Source organism: Lissotriton vulgaris, chromosome 8, assembly GCF_964263255.1.
Source record: "Lissotriton vulgaris chromosome 8, aLisVul1.2, whole genome shotgun sequence".
NCBI classification, from domain to species: domain Eukaryota; kingdom Metazoa; phylum Chordata; class Amphibia; order Caudata; family Salamandridae; genus Lissotriton; species Lissotriton vulgaris.
In genome coordinates this window covers 238,350,286-238,364,266 of record NC_141696.1, presented here as the reverse complement: position 1 = coordinate 238,364,266, position 13,981 = coordinate 238,350,286, and positions in this window count along the sequence as shown.

The window sequence follows — 13,981 nt, the reverse complement described above, 5'->3', positions numbered from 1 at the left end:
CCATTTTGTATTGCTCTGTGGAAGGGAGGCTTCTTTTCATATGTACCCTGTTTGGATGAAGAAATGGGGTTCACGGTCCTTGTCTGGTAATTCTAAAACTGAGATAAAGATGCCTTCCCATCCTGTTCCACGTGACATGGATGGCATTAAGTCGAGCGTTCATGTAGGAGATTGGGTGAGAATCAAATCTCCTGTCAATGTGGCAAAAGGGTTGTCTAAATATGGACCTCCTGTTAAAGTGGATGCCACTTCATGTTTTACTGTGAGGATCAATGGGAGGAGTTGGTGAAATATGTCAAGAATCTACAAACTTCCTTGGAAGATTGTGTTGCAATTCGGTCTAGAGTCTGGTAGTGATCCTGCTAAGTTTCAACAAGGTTGTCTGCAATCCGCACATCCTCCTAAGTTGTCATTGGAGTATGTCAATCCTCGCAAAAGTGGAAGGAGAATTGTTCCACCTAAACGTTTAGATCTATAAATTATTACTTATGTATAGTCTATTAATTTATTATTGCATACTTTGTTTCTTTCCATTTGTTTCTGTTTTGTTTCTTTTACTTTTGTGGCATGAAAGAAAGGAGAAGTTGTAGCAGTCTTGTGAAAGCAGGCATTAACTTCCCTACTCATGTTCTTCTTAGAACCTATTATGTATTGGCTACTGCAATGGAATGTTATAGTTTGAACTGTAGGGACAGTGGTGAGTTGTCGCTGGTAGACAGAAAGTCAATAAACCTGATGGTCTCACACTTACCTGCTTCAGTGTGATTACTTCGCCTCTGCAGGTATGTGACCACTTTTCCCTTAACACCTGTCCAACGTATGTGTTTATATCATGTTTAATTAATCAGCTGCCCCGTGTTAACATCTCAAGGAATTCCCTGTTACTCTGTGATATCTTACTCAAAATATTGGGGGTGAGGTAAGATCAGTGTAGGTACTTGAAGTGTGTGAGACAAAGTGGAATTCAGAGAAACTCTACAGACAAAAATGTACAAATTAAGAACAAGCCAAGACATAACCTGGGTCACAAAGTGGCCTATTGAAGTATCAGTTTCTTTCTAAAGCTCAATATTGTGACTCAGTATACTTACCTAATATTCCACCATGCCTCTTCAAAGGCGCATGATGGGAAAATCGAAAGACCTTCAAGGTTCCATGAATGGGAGATGCTCTATATTTTACAATGGTTAATGCTTTCCACAGAATAATGGAGATTAGCTTTTTCAGACAGTTTCTTTGGTAATTTGTTCTGCAACCTGTCCCAATCGTCCTATTTAAAAAATATATAAAATACAGGAGAGAGTTGGGCATACTCAGTAGATCATGAAGAACTGGAGTATTTAATCAGAGTCCTTACAGAACTATCTATAAAAAAGATTGTTGTGCAAGGCACAAGTTGGAAAATCTATTTTTTTTAAATGCTGCAAGGGAGCCCTGATGCAATTAACTGCTTCTTCTGATCGTTCTCTCACTGAAGTATCACTAGAACTTTGCGCCCTACTACCTTGAATGTTCACCAGCATCAATCAGATGTGTTAGAAGTTCTTCCATTGTTTTTGTAAGTAATTGTTGATCTTTTGATGAATGTGAATGTACTTTAGTGCATTTATCAGGTCAGAGCTTGAGTAACTGGCCCAATGTAGGCTCTTTCTTTGTATTCTAGTCTGTGTTACACTGTCACCCCCTTGTAATGTCAGAACTGAAAGTACAAGAATGAAATAAAAAATCTGGACTGGATGAGATGCTTCTACAAGGCCCTGGGACACCTGGGAGCTCTGATAGCATTCTTTGCTTTTTCCAATAAACCCACGATAATGGAGCTCAGAATGGGGTGAGAAGGCAACTACAGCACACTGAATAACATAATCACACTGTGCCTATCAGGAAGACTTACTAGGAATTCTCTGTGATACTCATGTCCATCCTGGGCAAAGTATGATGTATGTCCATCTTGTGATGTGTGTAGTGTGAGTGCCATTAATTTAGGATACTCCAATCAGACTAGCATATTCCAAATCCACAATATATGTCACTTACAGTGGAAACACTACATCAACATTTTCTTTACTTACGCTTGCATAGATCATGGAGAAGCAATATGATGATATGTGATTAACCCCTTCACTGCGGGGCCAATTCCCCCGCTGTGCCGGGGGGCATGCACAGCGCTGCCATGCTCATGATGAGCTCAGCCCGTCATGAGCTACGGTTCTCGTGTGCTGGCCATGCCCGTTCCTTAGAACACCCAGCACAGCAGGGGAATTAGCCCCGCGTGTGAGCGTTCTAACGGTCATGACGAGCTCAGCTTGTCATGAGCACACGAGAACCGTGGCTCATGATGAGCTGAGCTCGTCATGAGCGTGGGAGGGGTTAAACAGACAGTGATAACTGGGATTATGTTAGATAGATAGGGATAGATCATATAATTCAATCTGACGTTAAATGCCTCTGCTGTATGATTCCTAGAAGATACTGTGCACATGGGTATCAATTCAGACTTGCTGGGGGCAGCCCTAGCCAATGCTGGCACTGTTGTTGCTACTCACCTTTTTAGGGGTCAAGTAGGTAGGGTCAGAATGAGAATGAAAGAATGTTTCCAAGAGCCATGCTTACCCTCTGTCGTGTCGACTTCATGTCCATCCATAGTCCTTTATGAGCAAATTGGAGGCTGTTATGGGATCACTTGCCAGCCTGTAGGTCAACCCTGTATAGTGTAAATGCCGTCTTTAGAAAATAAACAGTTGCTTTTTGAAGAGAGCTTTCTAAAAGTATTGTTCTATTACACTGCTCGCATCATAAGATGGTCATAGAACAAATTTTGCTAGGCATTTTGTTGTATCCAGTTGAATTGCCCCATATTTAGGCACTTGTAGAGCATCCCTGCAGTAGATTAATGGTTCAGCCTCAAAAAGGCTTCTATACTCTTAATTTCATATTTTCATACCTTGTAGGGTGATGAATAGGGGCACATAATACTGTTTTTATTCTTTGCCATGCATGCGTGCATGTACCTTTACAAGTTTTGAAATGTAAAGAGTTTAATATAATATTTCTAAAGACAGTAGTCCCTAGACAGTTCAAAAATTGAGTGTGGAAGTAAATATAGACTAAATAGTTTCTATATTCCTTGTCCAGCCGGACAGAATTTAATAAATGATACGTAAATTAGTAGTCAGTATCTATACAGATTCAAGTGGGGCACAACCTGCCCTACTACCACATTCGAACAACACGACATACAAGGAGGGGGTTCAGGCCTGCGTGCCATAAAACATTGCAGACTGATATAACAAGAGTACACTATTGCAGCAATTTATACAGTGTGGTCATAGGCATATAGTGTATATAATGTCAATGGTGTTTCGATAACTATGTAGGGATAAAAGGGATCATCCTCAGGACATTGTATTCATGCCTGTAACCATTGCATTATTGAGACAGTCACTACGGCGAAAAGAACACGGCACGTGGGCGTAGTGAAATGGTAAAGCGTCTCACACGCGTAGAAATTGTGCCCCGAACGCAATGGAGTCTCACATCCTACAGATTATGAGTCGTGCATCCAACGCGTGCACACCAAGGGGCCGCACTGAGCGCCGCGCAGGGTGCACAACTTCTAATTTTACCATTAAATAATAGCACCTAGCAGTAATTTCTAATATCCCCTGTGACCCCATCCCCCGGGGCTTATAAAAAACATTGGGGACCGTTGGGTGAGCCCCAATACCACCACGGTCCTGCCGGCTCCCTGCGTCCTTCCGGAGCCGGCATTGGTTTTCCACATGGGGGGCTGCTAACATGCACGTGGAAAAACAATCTGGTTTGGATTTTGAAAGAAAGAAGGGTTTCTCTGCTCTCTCTTTCAAAATCCAAACCAAGTTTGCAATGGGAGGGCGGGAGCTGCGAGACTCCCGCCCTCTCATAACAAACAGCAGTGTCCCGGGGGTAGGCATCCCGGGACATTGCAGGAGCCGGCCCTGGGGGGTGGCGGTCCCCAGGGTCCTTGAGGGCTCCAGGAGGGGGCGATGCAGCCACCTTCCCACAATACGGAAAGCCCCGGGGGTGGTGGTCTCTGGGGTTTGGGGGGGCATTGAGGCACCCCACCTCTAATTTTGCAGGGGGGTGGCTTGGAGCCCTCCTAACCATTTATTTTTTTACCTCGGGGTTGGCTCTTACTCTTGCAAAGCAAACAGCAATGTTGAAAAAATCTTCTGGTAAGATAACAAAGGATTTTGAAGTTCATTTTCGACGTTTTTGTTGTAGTTTTCTGCTGTTAAAGCGGCAACAATTTTAACGCCGTCTTTGTAAATATGCCCCTAAGTTTTGTAATGTCGACAATCCTGTGTATCCCATTTAAATAGGCACAAAGTATTTATTGAAGTGCATTGTGAATCGTGAAGCAACACTGTTTAATTGTGATCGATAAAGAATTGAAAGAGTTGTGTACTTCCTTTGCTTGTAATGTGCATAGGGGGAGATTTACAAGTTCATTGCATTACTATTGCATCACTTTTAAGATGGGAAAAGTGACGCAAAAGTGGCACAAGGGTTTTGTAAATCTGCTACACAGTGTTCTGTCTTACTTTGCTTTCCTTTCTGTCATGTAGAGGATCCTGGGTACATTTAACGGTTTCTGTACAATCAGTACCTTTCAACCCAACCCCCAAACTGCTTACTGCCTGTTACCATAGTAACAGTTCATGCAAAACTTAAGTGAGCACAGAGGTTAGAAGTTCCCCACACAATGTTGCTAATCGAAACAGTTACTGTGCTGGAGTTTTAAAAGTTTTCCATAGGAACGGTTAGTCATAGCTATAGACTCTGGTAAAGAGCTAGTAAAGAGTTAGCCTCAGTATTATGCTTCTAGTTATAAATATCATTTTTATTTTTAAATGTTTTCTAAGTATATTATTATCACACTAAATAATATTGAAATTTTGTCAGAAAAAGAAGACGTATATACCTTTTTAAATTAACTTTTATTAAAACAACAATAAATAACTTTAAGATAAAAATATAATAAATAACTAGAAACATAACTTTACCAAAACAATATAATAAACAAAATATGATATGGACTCCAATAGAAGTAGGGTAGGTAATCTGCAAAACAAAAATGAAAATAAGTGTTTAAAATTAGATCGATGTGACTGAAGGAGGTCAAAGATTACAAGTTAAGGTTACACTTGGCAATATTTGTTAATTTACACGTCTGAAGTGTGCATGATACATTCCACCTCTCTCATAGGCTCGCGTTCAAGAGGTGTCTGTACGGAAGTGCCTACTGCGTCAGATTTACAGTATGGGCCAACAGGTCTTTAAAATGATTCAGAGATGAGATAGAATTAGGTGAGAGATCAAGTCATTGTGCAGGACAATATTCTTTGGGGCTTTTTTACAAGCCCCTTGCACCACTTTTGCGTTACTTTTCCCATGTTAAAAGTGACGCAAAAGTGGCGCTAGGGGCTTGTAAATAAGCCCCTTTATTTCTAACACATTTAATCGGAGGCATTGTGTATCTAGGCTGTTCTGCTTACCTTCTGTACACTGCAGACTGTATTATATTTAGCCTTGATTTTTTTATCGGCACAGTGGACAGCAGCATCCATAACTTTAAAAGAGAAAGAGAAACGATGTGAGAGAGAGAGTGAGAGAAAGAAAGAGAGAAAAAACTGCATTAAAACTGTGAGAGAGAGAAAGTTATAGATGGAGCAGTTAATACTATAGAAAATCTTCGTAGCTCACCTTTTTGCCTCCGTTGTGTGTCCAAGCACGTGCCGGTTAATAGTGCACCCTCTAGTTTAGTGATCTGAAAGATAGTATAGAGTTAGTAATAGCAGAGTATATCCAACTGCACAAGTATATTTTTACTTTATGTCTTTGTAAAGACAGGATACTGTATCTCATCAACTTTCACTGTAAGGAGTGGTCTGTGTGCTGTTTTTCTTCCGAAGTACTATATCCCATGCACTCCCACTGCATAGCGGTGAGTTCTCAATACTGCGTACCCAGACTGGTGCACCCCATTGACTCCCAGAGTCCGGAGGTGAGTGCTTTTTCTTGCACACTCAGGGACAGATTTACAAGCTCCTTGTGCCACTTTTCCCATGTTAAAAGGGACACAAAAGTGGCACAAGGGGCTTGTAAATCTGCCCCTCGGACTGTTGTAACCTATCTATTCTCACTGCTCCAAGGTAATTGTACATTCCTACGCAGTGAAGCTGCTGCACACTACCCACTCTCTCCGTCCACAGATGACTTGTCGCTGTTTCGGAAACAAGCTTCTTTGCTCACCTTGTGCCATTGGCATGATTCAAAGAGGGTGCACCACGTGTCAAAGCAGGTTTCTCAGACGTTGTTACGATGGCCACGCATCATTGCAGAATGCACAAACGTTGAGCTTTGGAGGTGTTTGGGGGGACGTCAATTTGTGAAACACAGCCTGTAAGATAAAAAGGAAGTTAACATTGTGTGTCATTTCTTTATCAAAGGAGAAACATAGTGAGAGAGTGACTAAAAAGAATATTTGCAGCTCACCTTTCTGTCACCGGTGTGTTTTTCACCACGTGCCGGGACATAAGGCACCTTGAAGCTCTACATCTAAAAGATAGTAAAAGATTGATGTTATGATTGGTAATTGTTACTATCTTAATGTGGAGTAGAATTACATCGCCCTTTCACACACCTTCCCTTCCGCATTTAAAAACAACTATGTGTACAGTAGGCATGGGCGAATTTTGCGGATCTCGCGTTCGCGAATTTTGCGGATTTGCGGATTCGCAATCCGCAAAATCCGCGAATTCCCGCGAATTTGCGGATTTTTTTTTTTTTTTGTGTTCGCCCGTGTTTCTGCCAGTTCGCGAGGGTTTTTACAATTTCGCAATTTGCGAACTTACCTGTCGGGTCGCAAGTTTTGCGAACTTGTTGTTTCTACATGTCCAGCCTGTTTGGGACACTCTTCTTCATCACTGCCACTCTCTGTCACCACTGCCACTCTCTGACTACTCATGCCACCCTCTGGCCCACCCATGCCACCCTCTGTTTCATCACCACACCCTCTGGTTGTCCAGTGTACATTATTTTCGGCAAAGCAAAGCACACCTTCCCTGCCTCAAGTGACCTGAATTAATTTGGGGCTGATTAATGTGTCACAGAATATTTTTTTAGCTGGCACCTGCTTCCTTAGTGCGCCCTGATTAGTGATCTTTTGCACTTGCTAAGTGCTTTCATTGTTGCAAAATTAGTTACAACACCTGCCCTGCCCCAACTGACAATAATGAATTAGGGGCTAATTAATGTGTCACTGAAAGAATTTAAAGTTCCAGCCTGGCACCTGCTTGTCTGCTCCTTTAGCTGTAAATCAGGACCTTTGTGGCATACAGTTAAGGTCAGAGCAGGGTCACACAATAGTTGCAAGCAGGCAACCGAATTCTGGAGGGCCCCCTCAGGAAGCAATACAAAGAATCGTTACAAATCATGAGGTTGACCTTTTGCACCTGCTCATTGCTTTTGCTTTTGCTGAAATCGTTTTGCGGTTTTTTTCGCGCTATTCGCGGGGCGCGGCGTCGTGCGAAACCGACCGCGGAAGCCGCCAATTCGTGCGAATGAGCATTTTATTTTTTTGCGGCTTGTTGTTTCGCGAGTTTTTTTGCAGTATTCGCGAGCCGCTTGCAGCGCAACACGCGAATTTACCCCAAGGTCGAGTACGGGCGCGGCCATTTTGTTTGCGTGACGTATTTCCGTTTCCGCCCGCTATGTATAATCTCGCGCAGTAAGCGCATTGCGAGTAGAGGTTCGCACGAGATCGCGCGGGAAATCTAGAGGTTCGCACGAGATCGCGAGGAAAATCTCGCGCGAACTGACTTTCGCGCTCGGAAACGGGCGCCGGCCATCTTGTTTTTCATTCATTTCCTGTGTCTGGGCATGGTGTTTAATCCTCTTGATATCTTTCCCATCCTTTGCTTGTTTTCAGTTTTTTTTTTACGATTTTGCTTCTTATCTATCCCTCTCTTTTCCTAGCTGTATATTTTTGTCTTTTCTGCTATTTTTCTTTACTTTTAAACTACTTTTGTAAACTCTTTTCTTTTCTTCTTCCCTATCCTATTCTTTCTTAATTTTCTACTTCTTCCTACCTTACCTGCCCAGACCATGGTCAAGCCAGGCGCCGTGAAGCTGCCCAGGCACTTGAGGGCCGCAGCGGCGGCGGGGAGTAGTGCTGGACCCAGTGGCAGGACAGCAGGCGTGAGATCGAGGGGGGAGCAGGTGACGCGCCGGGAGATATTCAGCCCGGAGGAAGTGGGCGCGCTGGTGTACTTTGTCCAGCGCCGCCTGCCCAGGACCATCGCGGGAGGCGGCAGGATCGCGGCCGGCGGCTATAACATGCGGGAGCGCCGGAAGCGGTGGGAGAAGGTGTGCTGGGCCATATCCCACCTCTACGGGGTCCAGCGCACCTACAGCCAGGTCACCCATCGCTGGACGGACCTCCTGGACCGCGAGCGCGACCTGCTGGACCAGCTCGGCTTGGAGATCCCCGGCCTTGGTGAGTAGTAGTAGCCATTGGCATTTAATCACTCACTACTATGATGTTTTCTCCTGCTCTGTGTTGTTGTATTGCAAATATTTGTTTTTTACATGGAGCAAGCCAATAATGCCGCTGATGACGATTACATTGTAGTTAAATTATATTTCAAAATCTTCTGTGCATTTCAGGTGCACTGCTCTCCTTCTCAGTGGGGTTGCTACTATGCTTATTTGTTTTCTATTTCGTGGTCTCATTGGCCTGAGTAACTATTATGTATGAGTGTACTTAACAGAACTGCGTAATGCTAGACACTAGGGGGCAGATTACATTTACAAGCCCCTTGCGCCACGTTTACGTTGCCTTGCGTGACGCAACAGCGGCGTAAACGTGCCGCATCCCTGCAAGTCATTTACAGCATGACGCATCTAGGGAGATGCGTCACGTTATAAAGCCATGGGCCTGCACCACAATGGGTGCGTTCCTAGTACGCAGGGTGGGCGGTCCAGCGGCTGTGCGCCTCGCAAAATTGCCTGCGTGAAATCTACAAGATTTAACGCAGGCACTTCTGCGACGCTGCTACGTCAATTCAATTCCTTATGTCTGCTCGAAGCAGGCGAAAGGACTGACACAGCATGTAAAGTATTGGGTGGCCCTGAGCATTACTGGAGTTGCATTGCGTTGGCGACGTGACTCCAGCGATGCGCCGCTCTTACGTGACGAGATGCGTCACGCAAGTGCCTACCCTTGCGCCAGGGCGCGCCGCATTGTAAATGAGGCACATCTGCCGTGTCGCAAGGGTAGTTTTGCGTGACGCATTTGATCTGGCGCATCTCTGGAGATGCGCCAGAACGCGTAAGTAAGTATGCCCCTAAGGGGCAGAATTGCAATTACCGTCGCATCCCTGCAAAGTAGCAGGGATGCGCCATTAATTGTGCGGCCCGCTACCACCACCAAACATGGTGCGCCGTATTTGCAATGCGGCGGCGGCGCCCCATGGGCCCAAAACGTCACCGAAGCTTTACTGCTGGAGTTGCGTCGCAACGATGGCGCAGCTCCATCAATGCTCTGGGGTACCCTATCTCCCCAATGCTGGGTCAAGCCGTACGTCTGCTTCAAGCAGGTGCAGGGTTTGTGTGACGCATCATTGTCCTAAAGGTGACTGATTGATATTTTGTAGATTTCCCTCAGCCACTATTAGGATGTGTTCCAGCGCAGGAATGCCCTCCCTTGCGCCGGAACGCCCCCTGATGGCGCAGGGCTTTATAACGGGATGCATCTCCCAAATGCGTCACGTTGTTATAATATTATACGCCGCACCATGGCGCCCTTTTTTGTTTAGCTGCTGCGTCACAAAAGTCACGCAAGAACGGCGCAAAAGAGCCGCAAGGGCTTAAATCTGCCCCTTCCTTTGTAACCCTGACAATAAGAAAAATAGTGGCGGTGGATTGATAGTTTGACTATGTAAATGACTGGTAATGTAGCAGGCAACTGTTAGTGTTGTCACTGATCTGACTGAAATCACAATGGAGTTTGTCTGTCACTTTGCGTCTTGCCTGCGGACTGCTGCCTGCCAGTCCTAGGTGAACGTTTCAGTACTTTGTTTAGTGAGTTACGTGACTTTCGAAGTCACAGGTCCGCATATAAATGAAAAGTAACCATAATCAATATAATTTCGCAGAAATATTTTGTTATTGTTCTTTTGAAATGTTTGATTTGGTTGACATTGACAAGCAACAATCATCCATGTTTTCTGTTCTTTCTTTCATGTTGTACGTCAGCTCCCCCCAGGGGCGAGAGGAGGACACAGGAGCAGCAGGCGGCGGATGCTGTTCATCAACAGGGCCAGGATCGGGCAGGCGAGGGCTCCTCTGCTGGCCCCAGTAAGTTTTCATTTTAGACTAGTACCTATTTTTCCTAGCGTTCCTCATTTGACTTTTTTCAAAATTGTCTTTGCTCTTCTTGTAGACTGTATCTAAATTCTTATCCTGCCTCTACTATGACTCCCTGTGGTATTACTAGATTATTCTTATTAGTCTGTCTGTGTAGCTAACTAAGATTGCACGGTTGGCGAAACTCCCATGATTCTAGTCAGCAATAGCTCTATCAACTTAGTGCAGTCCTCTGGGATTGTCCATAATGTCTTTTGAAGTGTTCTATCTGGACTCATGCTTGCAAAAATTGCAAAACCTTTCGCTCAGTCACTCTAGTCTGGACCAAAAAACACAGATTGTATTTAAGTTTAAAAGCTTTATTAAAAGTAAACACATTTATTAAAATGAAGTCATAATAAAACTAAACGTTTAACTGATAATGGAAAAGTGGTTAGTGCTGACGATTAATTGAAGACATTTCTTGTGGTCGAGCCGAGCTCTCACCTGGTTTCAACTTGATCTTGTTGTTAGAAGTCCATCTTCTGTCTGTGTGGAGAAAAATGGTGCGTGTTAAAAAAACAGCCTTCATCAGTTGTGCCAAAAAGTGCAGCAAGACAACCTTCCCTGGAAAAAGGGACATTTTTTTTTTAACTTTAACGACAGTCACAAATTACATTGTTTTCACATGTCTTCATTCCTAGACCAAATACTAGTGACTGCTTTATTCTAACATTCTTAAATGTACTTTGTAGGTGGAACATCTGGTGGCGGGGCCAGTGTGGAGGTGGTGGTGCTCGACACCGAGGCGGAGGGCGAATCGGGCGATGCTTCAGGGGAGGAGGCGGCGGCGGCAGCTGTGAGAGTTGAGACGGTGGTGGTGGCGGCCAGAGGTAAGCTCTTATATATTCCTTACTTATTGAGATTGAAGACTAGCTGGGAAGGCAAGAATATGAGATGCATGGCTGGGTGAATGATGAAGCAATGATGGGTGGAAGGACAACAGCCTGGGTGGGTGACACAGAAACTGTATGTGTCCATATACCTGGATCATGCTACTATCTGACTCTTAGATAGCATATGTGTATCTAGAGCAGGGGTACTCCTAGTACGGCCCGCGGGCCGGTGGTGGCCCGGCAAGCCTTCGTTGGCGGTGCGCTGACCTTGCAGACAATCACTGCTCCCCCGGCCCCCACAGAGCAGAGGCTTTTTTGTATTTCACCTGTTAGCGCCCCTGCATCTCCACTCTGACAATCACTGCTCCCCCGGCCCCCACAGAGCAGAGTGGAGATGCAAGGCCACAAAGAGGTGAAATAGAACTAAGCCTCTGCTCTGTGGGGCCGGGCAAGCAGTGATTGTCAGGGTGGAGAAGCAGGGGCGCTAAAACAAACAAAGCCTCAATAATATGTTAATGGTCTTTTAAAGACCTGTTAAGTACTTTGGTGTTGTTGTCTGTGTGTGCGCGTTGAGGAAGCGGTCTCAACCCGGGCTGAAGGCTGACACAGATAGACACACACACAGTGAGATGACAGAGGGAGAGGGAGGGCAGGAGGGAGAGAGAGATGGAGGGAGGGCAGGAGGGACAGCAGGAGGGAGAGAGATGTATGTAAATGCTGGGTCTGGTGGCTCAGTGGATGAGGGCATCTGCTGCAGGGACCTGTGTGCAACCTCATGGTCACAAGTTATCGTTTTGCTTTAGCCCCGCCCCCTCTGACTCCGCCCCCACCAGTGCGGCCCTCGGCCCCAAACTACACTGTAAATGTAGCCCCTGAGAGAAAGTTTGTGAGTACCCATGATCTAGAGAGAGTAGACGGTCAGTGGATGAAGTAAGTGTAACTTTGAAGAGCATGTAACACTAACACTGCACCCGCACGTCCGTTCCAGTGTAGGAAAGGCAAGGAAAAGAACTTTTAATTTTGTCCAAATACTACCATAAATAGTAGCAGTAGTTTGTATTGCAAGCACTGCATAGATCCGGTTATTATGGTGGCCACTCCCTACCTCTCTTAATAAGTTTAGTAGTACTCAGTCATTCATGTGTGGATGTATCACTGCCTGTCACTCAATAAAAAGCAAAGCACCTAAAGTCATCCCATATATAAGCAAAAACATCCCATGTGAAGTGATAGATAATCAGATTATTTATCTTCTTCAATTTTCCATTTCTAGTACTCATTTCCACTGTAGGGTGAAAGTTAAATTAATTAAGCAGTAGCCCTTGAGTTGTAACAGAGTATTCTCAGTGCCACCCGTAATAGAAAAGTAAGAGATTCACCACCTGCATGTACTGGACGGGTACAGTAACGCAACGGCAACGCAAGTCTAGGTCACTCCTCATGGCGTGCGTCTCTTTTTCTCGGGTGCAAGTTTACCGCGCTGGCATTATGCCGGCTTGCAGAAAATAACGTACCAATTTTCCAAAACAAGAGACAAGAAGAAGAATAAGACTGGTGTACTTTCATAGTCGACTCCAATGGAAGTCCACAGTGCTCATAGAATTTGTTCCTTAAACTCCCACTAATGTTAGAGCAAGGATGAAGAAGTGTGAGGTTAGATAGATACTGGCCTCAATAGTTATGTAATGCGCTTGCAAGTTGCTAGTTGTACTGCAGCACACATTTCTGCTGAATGATTGAGTTAATCTTAAAGAGCATTGGTTACAGACTATGTCTTTCTTTCTTCATATAGGTTCTCCTTCCAAACGAACAAGGAGGAAGGAGCTGGCTAGAGCGGCCCGGCAACGGAGAATCGAGGCCACTGTTGCGGAATATCGGCGGCTGGTGGCCCTGGAGGACGTGGAAAGTGTGCGGTCGACAACAACGACAACGTCGTCCTCCGTGGCCTCACCGGCTGCCACCGTGACCCAGCACAGTGGTCCACCGAGACTGAGCCGGGCTGCCAAAGGCAAACGCCACCGCCGAGCAGCAAGGCCAACAGCTGCTTCTCACAGGCCTTGCACCTGCAAGGCAGTGAAGGCACGCCTGCGCCGCACCACCCTGATGGTGTCCCGCCTTCAGCAGGAGCTCGCCTTGCTCCGCGAGGAGCATGATGCCCTGGCCCAAAAAGTGAACAGCATCCACCCCTAGTGTCCCTTGCCCCTTTTTTAGAGACTTTTGGGGGGTGGGAATTGGGAGTTGGGTTTTTGGGGACTTTTGAAGGACAATCGTTGGGGTTAGGGAGGGTCTTGCGGGAGATTATTTTGTTAGGGATATAAATATACTTTTTCAAACTTTATCTGAGCATACCTGTTTTTTACTGCTTGCCTGGTGGGTGGGGGTTTAACGTTGACTGTTTTCCTGAAAGTTTAGTTCCATTTTCTTCCTTTAAGTGTAAATGCCCAAATGTTTTCAACACTAAGTGCCTCTCACAGACTAAGTGAAGTGAATCCAAGAGTCCTAGGACTTTAGTAGTACTACCTTCAGGCTCTCGTCTCTCGTACTAATACTCCATTATACCCCCAAACCACCAAACGCTTATCTTACCTGTAATTTGTGTTTGAAAGTAGGGCTAGGCCCAGGGCTGGCTCCACGGGAAACACCGAATAACGTTGGCAATCTTGGTCGGATAAAATTTCCTCATAGCGGTGGTAGTA